Here is a 15,959-nt window from a genome sequence, read left to right as displayed (position 1 = left end):
TCCCTCTTTCTTCAAATGGTCTTCTCTAACCATCTTCTATAAAATGGCATCCCTCTGCACACCAACTTTAGCTTTACCATTGAACTTGGTGCCACACTGCGTATTATGTATTTTATTTGCTGACTTATTTACTGTGTGTCATCTTTCTCTAAAATGTCGGCTCCCTGAGGATAGATTCACTGCTATAGATAGTATCTCCTGACACACAATAGGCAATAAATAGATAATAGTTGAAATTTTAAAAATGAGTAAATAAAATTGTTACAGAACAAATCATTTAACCACAATCTCAGGACAAGAGCTGGTGTTCATATTTTAAGGCCACCTATGGTCAACCAGACAGTCCTCAAATTATGTAAACAATCATTTAGAACCTAACACCTTAGAATTAAATAATTACCTTTTGAGGTTCACACTGTGAGGACACAGGGATTGCAATGATGAACAAAGCAGGCTTCCTTACCAAGGAGCTCAATGTTTTGTGGGAGAAAGGCTACTACCTACACCCTCTTGGTGAAAAATAAATCTCTCGTTTCCAAAATGACAGTCTGCAGTCAAGCACAATTGTTAGATTTCCCCTAGACTATGAAGAAAGAGGAAGAGAGAGTGCTGTAATTTCACCTATAAATACAGAATTTATGCTGTCAGAAAGGTAAAGATAAAATGTCTTCAAAGAAAATAAAAATGTGAAGATTATTTTATAAATCAAACTAGTGAATAAAACTGAAAAAAGAACACACACACACAAAAACAAAAACAAAAACAAAAACAAAACCCTTGAAATAAGTTCTCAGCAGCCAACTGTTTCATGGCAAGCTTCTCATTGGGAATAAACTCGACCCAGGAGTGGGTACCAATCACTAGCACCAGCATTGACCCCTCTTCAGCATGAGGTATCTGGGATGTGCCTCCTAAGAAATTCTGTGAGACTTCTTATTATGCCAGTTTGAAACCCTGTCTCCCTCTGACTGCTTTGAAAGAGCACTAAACCAAGGACTGCTTCTGATCTTCTGTAGCATTGTGGATACAAAATGCATGTTCTTCATGGTCCATGCCTTCAAAAGTATAGCTAAAGCCTAATAGAAACAGTGCTGAGCATTTGTGAGTATCTGTCCCTCATCCACCTACCCTCACTTTGCAGCTATACTTTGTCTCCTGGTCCTTGACCATAATCACTTCCTCCTTGTGCCTTTTTAGACATAAAAAAGAAAAAAAAACCAATTTTTGAAAAAATGTTTTCATCTTTGGAAATATGAGCATAGAAGAGTGAGAAAAACCGGAGATCATTCTCCCATCTACCAGGTCGATAACACAAAACTATGTGGCCATCGGATGGAAGAGAATCACTTATATTTCTTACTTGATATAAGGTCTTAGAGTTGGAAGAGAAATTATGATTATCATACTCTGATGTTGCCTGTTTTTACTGGGAACCAACTAATTTGGGCTAATCTTAATTTTAAACTTTTCTTAAATGTTCATTCATTGTATGAGTGAATGTTCATTCAGGTGTGTGGACGTGACATGCATGCACATGTGCAATGAAGTTCCCTAATAACATGCTCATGTGCTTAATTTACATTATGCACATCAATGCTTTTGATATGCACATTAAGAAATGCTTCATCATTTGAAAGCTTCAGGGAGACAATAGGTTGTAGCAAATTCTCCACAATATTATTCAAGCCATTTCTGCTATAGTATTTTTTTTTTAAATGTTTTATTTATTTCTAGGAGAGAGAGAGAGAGACAGCGTGAGCAGGGGAGGGTCAGAGAGAGAGGGAGTCACAGACTGAAACAGGCTCCAGGCTCTGAGCTGGCAGTCAGCACAGAGCCCGACGCGGGGCTCGAACCCACGAACTGCGAGATCATGACCTAAGTGAAAGTCGGATGCTTAACCGACTAAGCCACCCAGGCGCCCCCATTTTTGCTATAGTATTATCTGGCAAGGGAACATTTATTTGCTATGTGGCAACAACATAGGAGACAGCCATTTAAGATGGATTTGCCATGCTGAGGTTTTAAAAGAAGCCACAATTCTTAGCATAAACATCAATTGAAATGAATTTTGGATTATAGTAGTTTCTAATTTATATCTCATTTCCCATGAAAAGATTTAGCTTTTTGACATTAGCTCTCTGAAACTGTTTCATCAAGGGCTCAGCGGCACTTTGCAAGTCAGGTCTAAGAATGTCGAGAACCTAAGAAGGGGGGAAATGGTGGGGGAAAGGGAGAGAGGCAAACCATGAGAGACTCTTGAATGCTGACAAAAACTGAGGACTGATGGATGTAGGGGGGAGGGGGGAGGGGCATGGAGGAGGGCATTTGTGGGGATGAGCACTGGGTGTTATGTGGAAACTAATTCGACAGTAAACTATTTAAAAAAAAAAAAAAGAATGTCGAGAACCCTAATATGCCCTGCTGATACATTAAAGTGAAATTGAGCTTAAAAATGAGCTTATTTGGCAATAGGAATGCCACTGAAAAATTCACAGATGGGTACATTTATGATCAGAGTATCTATATGGCAACTGATACATGAAGCCTTAAGTGAGTCTATGTAGTAGCTCTGTGAATTTTTAACTCTCTACCTTAAAGAGGGGTAATGCCTAGCAATTAGTTATAATAATATTTCAAAAACATTGTGGAAAGAATTACAATCATATTTCTCCTTATTTTCCTAAGTGATATGTGCAGATACCCTTGTAAGCTCTTCTTTTCATTTAACCACAGAGTACAATTATATGCCCATATACATTTGAATTTCTAGACCTGGCATTCTACATTCAGCTTTTGTAAAGAAAGATTCACTCTTGATTTCAAAAAGGAAACCTTGTAGTTTTGTGATACTTGCTATTTCCTCTGATATGTTTCTTCTGATATTTTTCACAAAGTATCTTCTGGTATTCTTCCTCTGGTATCTTTCACAAACTGACAGTCTTTGGAAATCTCTACAAATATACATTTTTTTGATGAATACTAATACTTAGACTGAGCACAGAGCCTCCAGTTTCACATAATCCCACTTACGGTTTGTAATCGGCCTACTTCTCACTTGTATATTACCTCTCTTAGCCATGTAGCTAAGTGAGTTTGCAAACCTTCTGTGAGAAGTCTTTTACTGGTTCTACATTACTCCTATGACCAGGCTTTTAATCATAATATATTGAAATATAACAATTATTTTAGCATTTTAAGAACTCCTTCTATGACTTTTTAACATCAAAGAAAAAACACGAGAAAATATATCATGTAGTCTGAAGTTTTGTACTCTCTTCAAATATGGTTGATTTATGTATTAACTGAAAATAAATGGAAAGCATTCACTTCCTGCATTCCCCCCTGATCTTCACTTCCTTTACATATGCTCTTTTAAAAGATTATAAGTTAAAAGGCAAGTTAAATATTCTGTTTAGGAAATTATTTTATCCCCCAAATTTTAAGATATGTAATTGATCAAACAAAAGTGGATTGAGTTTGATACACTCCCACTTACATTATAGTGGGAAGACACTCCATAAACATTCAGATGCTAATCTTGAGTGTGAAATAATAAAGCATGGCACTGAGGAAAGGTTGTGATGAGAGGGTACTGCTATTTAATAATCGGGTAGCCAGGAAAAGCCCTTCTGATGAAGTGACATTTGAACAGAAATCTAATTGACTTATTCTAGAAAGAAGAAACAGCAAATACAAATGTATGCCTGGAGAGAAGTATGTTTTATGTGTTTGAGAAAGAACACAGAGGTTAGTATGGCTGCAGAAATGTGCATGAGGTTAGATTAGCTGGAGATGAATTCTAAAAGAAAATGTGGAAACTGAACAAGTGTGGGTCACATAGGCTTTTATACTCCGTGATGAAGGTGTGGCTTTACTCTGAGACCTATGGAAAAACTGGAGAGTTTTAACCAGAGGAGTGACATAACCTGACATCTTGTTTTCTTTATTTTTATTTTTTTAATGTTTTTACTTATTTCTGAGAGAGAAAGACATACACACAGAGCATGAGCAGGGGAGGGTCAGAGAGAGAGGGAGATACAGAATCTGAAGCAGGCTCCAGCTCTGAGCTAGCTGTCAGCACAGAGCCTGATGCAGGGCTCAAACCCACGAACTGTGAGATCATGACCTAAGCCGATGTCAGACGCTTAACCGACTAAGCCACCCAGGCGCCCCCTGACATCTTGTTTTAAAACGACCACCAAGGCTTCTGGGCAAACTGAAGTATATTGGGGCAGAGTTTGGAACAGGGAGACTGGCTAGGATATTATAAAAATTGTTGAAGTGAAAGAAAAGATTATCTGGAAATGGGTGAATAATACTGAACTCGGTGAGAAGCAGTCCAATTCTGATGCATTTTAAAGTTAGAGCTGGTAAGATTTTCTAATCAATTAGCGGAGTATGAGAGAAAAAGATGAGCCATGAGAGACTTTCAGTCTTTTGATCCAAGCTACTGGAAGAAAAGAGATTCCATACACTGAAGAGAAAAGTGATAGAGAAACATGTTGAAAGAGATATAATTAAGTCTTGCTGGAGACATGCTACATTTGAATTGTCTGTAATAGATATGTTAGATATTCAAGTACCTTTGCTCAGTAGGCAGTTGGACATTTGAAACTAGAATTCAAAGTAATAGTCTTCTTTACACATACAAATGTGGGCTTGTAAAGCATGTTAATGGTATTTAAATGACAAGACAGAAATGTTTCCTAACAATCAAGAGCTTGAGAAGTGAAGCCCAAGTCATAGAGATTGTTGCTAATATTATAAAGGAGTGGCTAGTGAGATAGGAGGAGAGCCAAGGAAATCAAATGAAAAAGGACTTCAAGAAGAAGGGAGCAAACAAACAAAAAGCTGTTAACAGTTTATGGAAGGTGGGGACTGAGGACTGACCACGGGTTTGATAATATAAGTTCATGTGTGATCACAGCAAAAGGGCTTTCAGTGGGGTAGTTGGAAAAAATGCTGATTAGAGTATTTCCAGAGAGAATGAAAAAGAAGGAAGAAGAGGTAGCAAATGTAGACAACCCTTTCAAGAAGTGTTTAAGCAGAACTGAGAATTTGGCAGTTGCATCGGGGAGGTGGTGGTAAGGGCCACGCTTCATGAACATGAAATTTATGACAGCATGTGGAAGGGAAAGAGCCTAGAGGAAGAAAAAAAAAAAAAAAACCTCGATGCTACAAGAAAGAAGAGAAAAATTCCAGGAGCAGTGTATTTCATTAGGCAAGAAGGTGGGGTCCAGCATGCAGGTGGAGGGGTTGATCTAACGCATAACAAAAGATATGTTCATCCAATGTTGTAGGAATGCCGGCAGCCCGTAGGTAAAACTTTGGGTGGGTTGGTAAATAATGGCGGCAGCAGTGAATTAAAATTCTTTGCTGATGACCTCTACTTTCTCAAATTTTTTCCATAATCCTCAAAAATCACTGTTATGTTTAAGAGCATATTAAGGAATAAGTACCTACAATTCTTAAACATATGGAAGAACATTGTACAATACGTTTTAAATTCTAATAATGTCCACAGAATTAAGTGTTATATATTTAAGAGGTTTTCAGAGTGAATAATTTAAAGAAAAAGACAAGGATAGAAATAATTTTATTTTAAAGTAAACCTGATTACTATGGTCAGTACAATTAAAAATGTTTGGTTAACAGCTTTGACACATTAGGACTGTTATTGGATTAGAAGAGTCTACTAGAGGTCAAAAAAATGAAAGGATACATTTTATAGGAGAGAGGTCAGTATCATTCTGTTTGCAGATGAAAGATAGCATATTACATTTAAGTTTGACAAAGTGAGAGGGAAGAAAAAGTTGTTTTAGGATTAAATCAGATAGGCAGTGGACTTACTGAGTAGCCTAAATCAATCTGCTGTGAGAAGATAAGTTTAATAGCAAAGTTAGGGCCATGTGAAGAAAATTATCATTAAAACTTTTCTTGGGGTGCCTGAGTGGCTCAGTCAGTTAAGTATCTGACTCTTGATTTTGGTTCAGGTCATGATCTCACTGTTGTGAGCTCAAGCCCCTTGTCAGGGTCTATGCTCTCGATATATAATGTTAAGAAAACATTAAGAAATTAAAAACAAAAGATTTTCTCTATAAGAAAATCTTCCTCTAATCCATATTTTATCTGTCATTTTAGCTAATTTATCATAGCAAGCATCAAATTGCCTTTTTGACATGGTGATATATTCCTTTGATCTACTCATCACATAAATGAATGCTCACTAATATTATTGGCTATATTCAAAATAAACAACCTTTACTTCTTTGGAAAATATACTTATGTAGGAAAATAAGAACTCAAGAAAACAAGGTACATTATCATTGATGGTAATGAATTCAAAACATGATTTATATCCACAGAAATAAATAAGGTTCTAAACAGCAGTACAAGGAATATAAGGGGAGGAACCAGGACTGTTTCAGGAAGGAAGTAAAGTTGAGATATTTCCTGACAGATAAGAACCAAAATGGTGGGGCACCTGGGTATCTCAGTCGGTTAAGCGTCCGACTTCAGCTCAGGTCATGATCTCACAAGTTCGTGGGTTCGAGCCCCGCGTCGGGCTCTGTGCTGACAGCTAGCTCAGAGCCTGGAGCCTGTTTCAGACTCTGTACCTCCCCTGCTCACACTGTCTCTCTCTCTCTCTCTCAGAAATAAATAAAACGTTTTTTTAAAAAAAAAAAAAAGAACCAAAATGGTAACTAATTAAGAATTCACTTTTCAGTAGCTTGTGAGTAGTTTTCATGCACATTATTTTAACAACTGCAGATAGGTCAGGTAATTGTCTCCCCACTGCCTCTCTCTCCATCCCCCATCCCTTCCCACCACTTTTTGAAAACATGTTTCTTGATTTTTGAGAGAGAGCACAAGCAGGGAAGAGGCAGAGAGGGAGAGAGAGGGAGAGAAAATCCAAAGCAGGCTCCAGACTCTGAGCTGTCAGCACAGTCAGATGCTTAACCGACTGAGCCCCCAAAGCACCCCTTTCCCACAACTTTTAGATTACGGTTTCAAGCCTTCCCTCCTCACAGACACACCTGGGTGCAAAACCTTTGGAACAGATGCCAACTCAACCCTGATGAGGACTCATTTTCCTCATTTCTGTTAGGGATAAGATGTCCTACCTCTCAGTTATCAGGAGAAAATGAAATAATATACTTAAAGTATAGTTGACCCTCGGACAACATGGATTTGAACTGTGTGGTCCCACTTACACATGTATTTTTCTTCGTGTAAGTACAATAATGTATATGTATTTTCCTTAGGATTTCCTGAGTTAACATTTTCTTTTCTCTAGCTTACTTTACTGTAAGAATATTGTACAGAAAACATATAACATACAAAATGTGTGCTAGTTGACTGTTTATGAATCAGTAAAGTTTCCAGTCAATGGTAAGCTATTAGTAGTTAAGTTTTGGGTGAGTCAAAATTTATTCTTGGTTTTTTACCTGCCGGGAGGAGAGAGATTAGTACCCCTCACCCCAGTGTTTTTCTAAGATCAACTGTATTAGGTGCTATGTTTTATGCATAATAAGCATTCAACAATATATGGGAGTTCTTACTGGCTTTCTTCCTTTTCTCTTTTTAAAATTATTGCTATTAATAAAAAGCTAAGAGAAAGTGCTATGAACCACATAAATAATAGCTATATCTGTCAATTCCTAAACTACCTTATACTAATTGGAAATGTATGTGTTTTACTAGTCTAATATTTTGTGATTCCTTTTGGAGGATATTTTGATCAAATTAACTTGCAATGACTGAAAGAGGTTCAGCTCAGCCTCCTGCCTAGATGTCAGCCCACCTGTCCTGACACCAGGTGGCAGTGTGAGTTGAAAGTAAACACTCAGCACTTCTTAGTTATTCCTGACTTGTAACTTTAACTCTGTTGCTTTCTTCTTCTCTATGGCCTTGTTATTCTTTTCTCTGTTGCTGACATCCTCCTGTCTTCTGAATGTAGCCAACACACTAACCTCTTGCAACAAATAAGAATGTTCTATTGGTACCAAACTATAAAACCCTCCTTAGGTTCAACCTCCATTTCTCCACTGAACCTAGTATGTTTTGTCACAATAACATAATCAATACCTACTTGTGATTTTGTGTGTCAACAGTCCTCTTCAATCCTGATAATCCAACTTCACAGAATTGGTTTGGCAGCAAAAAGAGATGTGGTGATGTCAGCACTCATGAAACAGGGAGGAAGGGATTACATGTTTAACAACTCAGATCAGCAAAATCATCCATCAGATAACCTGTTCATCATTATTTATGGAAAACACTGTTTATAGAAACAGTAACTGAGCTCCCTTTCCCAGTTTTGATTCATAGATCTCTAAAGACTCAATTACATTACTTTTTTAACATTTTCTGAACTTCATTTTTATTTTTTTAGCTTTAGTTTCTTTCACTGGAACAAATTCTAATTCCCAGCCTCCCATACAAGATAGACTTCTACCCTGAACTTCTTCTTCTTTTTTTTTTTAAGTTTATTTATTTGTTTTGAGAGAGAGAGAAAGCACAAGACAGGGAGGGGCAGAGAGAGAGAGGGGGAGAGAGAGAGAATCCCAAGCAGGCTCTGCACACTCAGCATAGAACCCAATGTGAGCTTCGAACTCATGAACTATAAGATTATGACTGAGCCACCCAGGTGCCCCAAATTCTACCCTGAACTTCTTTTTTTTAAACTTTTTATTTATGTCTGAGAAAGAGAGAGAGAGACAGCATGAGCAGGGGAGGGTCAGAGAGAGAGGGAGATACAGAATCTGAAGCAGACTCCAGGCTCTGAGCTATCAGCACAGAGCCTGACCTGGGGCTCAAACCTATGAACCGTGAGATCATGACCCAAGCCGAAGTCGAACGCTTAACCAACTGAGCCACCCAGGCACCCCTACCTTGAACTTCTTAACACAGGATGGGATTCATGCTGGACAGAGGAATAAACAACTTATAAAAAAGGTAAGGTTATATATTTAGCTGCAGTTAAACTTTTTACTACTTTAATTATTTTAATTCAAAAATAAATTATTATAAGGAAGTAAAATCACATTTTTGTAGCTCTAATTTTTAGGATATTACTACAAATAATTTATATACTATATTTTCATTAGAAAAAAAATTTGGATCTTAACTTGGAACTGTAAGTACATACGCAGACATTTCAATTTACTTATAATCTTTTTTTTGCATTCATCTCCATGCTGATCATATCAATTATTCAGGACTTTTAGAAAAATATATATTTTATACCAATACATTTGCAACAGATAATAGTCTTTAGATAGTTTAAACATACATATTATCCACAATTTCCCCAATTGCTGTTTAATTTTCAACATATCAATTATATAAAGGTCAGTATTTAGTTGAAGGGATAAGATGGAAAGTGTCCTAGGATAAACATTATATTTGTATCTACACTTTATTTCATAGTGAAACCTAATGTTTTATTATGGCTGATTAATTGGTTAGTAACTATTGAATATTTGTACAAGAACCTTACTAGGCTCTGCAGAATATAATAGTGAACAGAACAGGCAAGTTCCTTATCCTTATCAAACTTTGAATATAAGTTGCTTCTGTATAAGTTGATTTGTAAACTGACAAAAAACCCAATGTTTATGTCTTTTCCTGATAAATATTCAATTAGTGCACAAAACTATAGTTGGAAAGATGTAAGGAGAAGAGTCAACTGGCTTTTTAAGTGGATTCTCAACAATGGCAGCAGCAGTATTTGGAGATGTCACTGGGGTCAAGGGTTAAATCCTCGGTTCTATAGGTACAGAACCTTAATTTAACCAGAAATAATCTAACAGTTCCACCATCATGCGTATGGCTTGGGAGATGTGAATAGATTTTATATATTTGGGATGTAAGTTCTAATAAGTGCTAGATTTTAATGATTGGAGGAAGTCATTACCACACTTTTCAGTGGAGAACTGCCAATTTGGTATAGTTCACAGTTATGCAAATGCCTAATTTTGTGATACACAGCAGCGTGAATAAGCCCCAATAATTCATACTTAGAGTGTAATGGGTGGATTGAGTTCCCTCTAAAGCGTCATTTCTTTGACTGTAGCTATGAGCACACAGAGTCATTGCCTACTAGAAATAAAGAATAAACAGACTCATTCCTGTTTCCACAAATTCCCCATTCAAGGTCACGAGATTTGTTCCCAGGTCACTGGTGTGCTATGGAAATCATTTTAAGCAGATCCAAATATTGTCAGTATAACCACATAATGTAGCTCCAGGATTAATACCATATCAGGAGAACATTGATAATCTGAAATTTTCTTGGGGTACCTGGATTCAAGGTAAAGTTGAATTATCTTGAGGAATATTTCACTAAACTATAGGATAATTTGAGAAATTGTTCTTGACACACAGTAGAATGTGCCTCTCTTGTAACAGAAACACTATTTTCTAATGGATATCATATATATCATTACCCACTGACTCATGACTCTTCACAATTATTTCGGAAGATAGATATTAACATACTTTCTTTTAATGAGAGTCTAGGGGCACCTGGGTGGCTCAGTTGATTAATCTTCCAGCTTTGGTTCAGGTCATGATCTCACAGTTTGTGAGCCCGCATCGGTCTCTGTGCTGATAACTCAGAGCCTGGAGACTGCTTCGGATTCTGTCTCCCTCTCTCTCCCCCTCCCCATCTCACACACTGTCTCTGTCTGTCTTTCAAAAATAAATAAATGTTAAAGAAAATTTAAATGAGAGTCTATAGTTACCATATATATGTATATGTATATGTATATACATACACACATATATGTATATAATAGAGAACATTAAGACTTAATTTATACATATGCATTTTAAAACTCATGCAGAACACTTTTTAAAATAAATGTTTATTCTTGAGAGAGAGTGTGCACATGTGAGAGTGGGGAAGGGGCAGACTGAGAGGGAGACAGAGGATCTGAAATGGGCTTTGCACTGACAGCAGAGAGCCTGAGGCAGGGCTCAAACCCATGAACTGTGAGATCATCACTCAAGCTGAAGTAGGATCCTCAACCAACTGAGCCACCCAGACACCCCTATACATATGTGTTTTAAAGAATTCAATAAGAATGTTGTGACATTGCAGATCTTTTGTGCTACAGTTGATGGCAGAAAAGAAATTGATGTCAACCACCTGTATGAGATAATTTTTCAAAACATGAAATACTTCAAAACATTTTTACCTTAGTAAGTGATTAAATGGAAAGAACTTAAATGGAAATATTTTCCTCACTGTGAGTTTTCTGCATTTCTAGAGTTGAATGATTAAACTCAAAGTGATAGTAATTAGTGTTCTCAAGCTAGCCTTTACTTTGGTGTTAGAAATACTGTTTGTCTGGGACATCTGGGTGGCTCAGTCGGTTAAGCGTCCAACTTTGGCTCAGGTTATGATCTCACAGTTGGCGAGGTCAAACCTCAGGTCAGGCTCTGGACTGACAGCTCAGAGCCTGGAGCCTGCTTCAGATTCTATGTCTCCCCCTTCCCCTGCTCATGCTGCCTCTTTCTCTCAAAAATAAACATTAAAAAAAAATCAAAATACAAGAAAAGAAAAAGAAAGAAATACTGTTTGTCTCAAGCTGGGCTTTACCAGGATCTCGAGTTTGAGATGTGATTTTTGCAATATACGTAGGCTGAAGAGGATCAACACTTTTAGATATTTATTGAAACACTATTAGTTTTGTTGTTTCAGAATAAAATTGGGAAGTGTAATACATTTAAAAAAGGACATAGATCTCAATGACTAATCAAATTAAGACATTCTTAATGAAAATATGCATATGATTATTAAAGAGAAAGAACATATCTCATGGTGGTTATAAGGACATGGTATTTGGAGTCAGACTTTCGGATCCTATCTCAGTCACAAGCTATGTGACCTTTGTTAAGCTATTTTATTTCTCTGTTCCTTCATTTTCTCATTTTTAAAATGAGGACTCAGAGAGTGAAAATATTCATGCCTAAGGATTAGCTGAGATGACCTATGAAAAAGCATTAGAATGGAGTCTGACACATAGCGAGCACTTACTATGTGTTATGAACCACTGGCTGATAATTTATCCATTTGATGAATCTTTATTTAGTTCCTACTCTGCCTGAGCTACTGAAAGGCAGGCGCTTTTACCACATGCAAGGATGAAGTAATAGATTCTGGAATATAGGTACAATGGAGGTTTTTTAAAACAGGAAACCTAAAGATTTTTATATAGATCTTCTATCAAATGGAGTAGGAGGGTGAGTCAAATCATAAACATCACGTCAGAGAATGGAGACAGAATATCTGCCTTAGAATCATAAAGTTTTCTTTCTTAGAGGAAAGAAAGAAAGGAAGGAAGGAAGGAAGGAAGGAAGGAAGGAAGGAAGGAGGAAGGAAGGAAGGAAGAAAGAAAAGAAAAGAAAAGAAAAGAAAAGAAAAGAAAAGAAAAGAAAAGAAAAGAAAAGAAAAGAAAAGAAAAGAAAAGAAAAGAAAAGAAAAGAAACTCCCAAGTTTGAGTGCACAGAAGCGGGACATGGTATGGCAAATGAGTGGAAAAGATATAAACTACACCATTTTCACTATTCTTTGGTGTCTGTTTATGATTCTACTGGACTAGAGGAAAAGGCATTTTTCCTTGCCCCTAAATGAATTCTGTCTTCTTCCTTTTATATGCTGCTTGAGAGTAACCACCTTTACTAATATTTACATGTAGTATTTCATGCATTGAACATAGATGTTTATATCATTTCTATAGAGCTAATTTATATACTGTATGTGAGCATATGGTGTAACCTGTGAAGCACCATATAAATGTTATTTTTATTCTTTGCATAAAATCTACTTATAAAGATTTCTGTCTTCCAAAACAATAAGCCTTCTTGAAAACATGGATTATGTCATGCTCGGTTTTATTTTCTTAAAACTCTCACAATGCCAGATGAATATTTGATGAGTAAGCGAATAAACATGTGCCTCAAGAACAGTGTGAAATCTCAGCCAGCTCTGCCACCTTCAGTCCATGGCCTGTGTGCAATCTGATAACATCAGGCTAAATGAAACATGACTGATTGCTTTGAATAGGAAAGGAAGGACATAACTGGCAAGAGAAGTACATGAGTGTTAATAGGGAGAATTCTTTTCTGTGTTGTGCCAAGATAATGGGAAATTTTGAGAGGTGGGTTTCCAAGATAATGCCACATTAAGTAAATAGCGCATGATCTTGTTTTTAGCTTTATTTCTTCTAATTCCAGTTAACATAGTGTTAAATTAGGTGTACAATATAGTAATTTAACACTTCCATATATCACTCTGTGCTCATGACAAGTGCACTCCTTAATCCCCATCATGTATTTAATCTATTCTCCCAGCTCCCTCCCTTCTGTTTTTTTTTTCCTTTGCTTGTTTGCTTTGTTTCCTAAATTCCACATATGAGTGAAATCATATAGCATATGTCTTTCTCTGTCGTATTTTGCTTAGCATTATATTTTAGCTCCATCCATGTCATTGCAAATGACAAGATTTCATTCTTTTTTATGGCTGAATCCTATTTCAGAGTGTGTGTGTGTGTGTGTGTGTGTGTGTTCATACCACATCTTTATCCATTCATCAATCAGTGAACATTTGGGCTGCTTCAGTATCTTGGTTATTGTAAATAATACTTCTATAAACAAAGGTGTACATGTATCCTTCTGAACTAGCATTTTTGGATTCTTTGGGTAAATACCCAGTAGTTTTACCAATAGTAGTAAAAACCTTCATACTTGTTTCCGTAGTGGCTGCACCAGTTTGCATTCCTATCATCATAAGAGAACATAAAGGTTCTCTTTTCTCCACATCCTCACCAAACCCTGTTGTTTTTTTGTGTTGTTGATTTTAGCCATTCTGACAGATGTTAAGGTGTAAGGTGATATCTCATTGTAGGTTTGATTTGCATTTCCCTGATGATCAGTGATATTAAGCATCTTTTCATGTGTCTGTTGGCCATCTGGATGTCTTATTTGGAGAAATTCTGTTCATGTCTTCTGTTTATTTTTTTAATAGGGTTATTTAGTTTTTGGTGTTGAGTTTTATAGGTTCTTTATATACTTTGGATACTAAGGACACTAACCCTTTATTGAATGTCATTTGCAAATGTCGTCTCTCATTCTGTAAGTTGCTTTTTAGTTTTGCTGATCATGCCCTTTGCTGTGCAAAAGATTTTATTTTGGTGTAGTCTCAGTTTATTTTTGCTTTTGTTTCCCTTGATTCAGGAGACCTGAGTATGTAGAAAGAAGTTGCCCTGGCTGATGTCAAAGAACTTACTTCCTGTGTTATCATCTATGGTTTTTATGGCTTTAGGTCTCACATTTAGGTCTTTAATCCATTTTGATTTATTTTTGTGTGTGGTATAAGGAAGTGGCCCAGTTTCATTCGTTTGCATGTTGCTGTCCAGTTTCCCCAACACCATTTGTTGAAAAGACTGTCTTTTCCCCAATGGATGTTTTTCTTGCTTTGTTGAAGATTAAGTGACCATATAATTGTGGGTTTATTTCTTGGTTTTCTTTTTCTGTTCTATTGATCTATTTGTCTATTTTGTGTCAGTAGCATACTGTCTTAATCACTACAGCTTTGTAATATAATCAAAGTCTGAAATTGTGATGCCTCTAGCTTTGCGTTTGCTTTTGCTTTTGCTTTTCAAGATTGCTTTGGCTATTTGGAGTCTTTTGTGGTTCCATGCAAATTTTAAATGTTTGTTCTAGTTCTGTGGAAAACTCTGTTGGTATTTTGATGGGGATTGCATTAAATATATAGATTGCTTTGGGTTGTATAGGCATTTTAACAATATTTGTTCTTCCACTTCATGAACATTGAATGTTTTTCCATTTCTTTGTGTTTTGTTGAATTTCTCTCATTAGTTTTTTATAGTTTTCAGAGCATAGGTCTTTCACCTCTCTGGTTAGGCTTATTCCTAAGTATCTTATTGTTTTTGGTGTAATTGTAGTTTTCTTAATTTCTCTTTCTGCTGTTTCATTGTTAGTGTATAGAAATGCAACCAATTTCTATACATTGCCTTTGTATCCTGTGATTTTATTGAATTTGTGTACCAATTCTAGGAGTTTTTTGGTGGAGTCTTGCAGGTTTTCTATATATAGAATCATGTTGTCAGTAATTAGTGACTTGGATGCCTTTACTGATTTGGATACCTTTTATTTCATTTTGTCATCTGATTGCTGTGGCTAGGACTTTCAGTACTGTGTTGAATAAAGTGAGGATGGAATCTTGTCTTGTTCCTGCTGGTAGGGGAAAATCTCTCAGATGTTCCCCATTAAGGGTGATATTAGCTATGGGTTTTCTATATGAGGCCTTTATTATGTTGAGATATGTTCCCTCCAAACTTACTTAGTAGAGAGTTTTTATCATGAATGGATGTTGTACTTCGTCCAGTGCATCTATTGAAATGATCATCTGGTTCTTATCCTTTCTCCTACTGATGTGATGTATCACTTTGATTTGTGACTATTGAACCACCCTTGCCATCCAGGAATAACTCCCACTTGACTGCGGTGAATGATGTAAGGTATTGTTGAATCTGGTTTGCTGATATTTTATGAGAATTTTTGCATCTATGCTCATTAGGGATTTGGTCTGTAGTTTGCTCTTTCAGTGGTGTCTTTATCTGGTTTTGGTATTAGGGTAATTTGGATTCATAGGATGAATTTAGAACTTTTCTTTCCTTTTCTATTTTTTGGAATAGGTGAAGAAGAGTAAGTATTAACTCTTCTTTAAATGTTTGATAGAATTTGTCTGTGATGTCCTCTGGTTCTGGACTTTTGTTTTCTGGGGCCCATGATTATTTATTTAACTCTCTCTGCTGCCTCTTCAAGTCACAGCTAACCCATTTGGATACTCAGTGGGAAATTAGTATTACACAAATGAGGGTGTGCCCATGTGAGCCCCACAGGACATTTTCAGAATACTCATAGTA

This window comes from Hyaena hyaena, unplaced genomic scaffold (assembly GCF_003009895.1).
Source record: "Hyaena hyaena isolate Hyena2069 unplaced genomic scaffold, ASM300989v1 scaffold_1495, whole genome shotgun sequence".
NCBI lineage: Eukaryota > Metazoa > Chordata > Mammalia > Carnivora > Hyaenidae > Hyaena > Hyaena hyaena.
The sequence above is the reverse complement of the archived record's forward strand: the minus strand, read 5'-3'. Positions refer to the sequence as shown.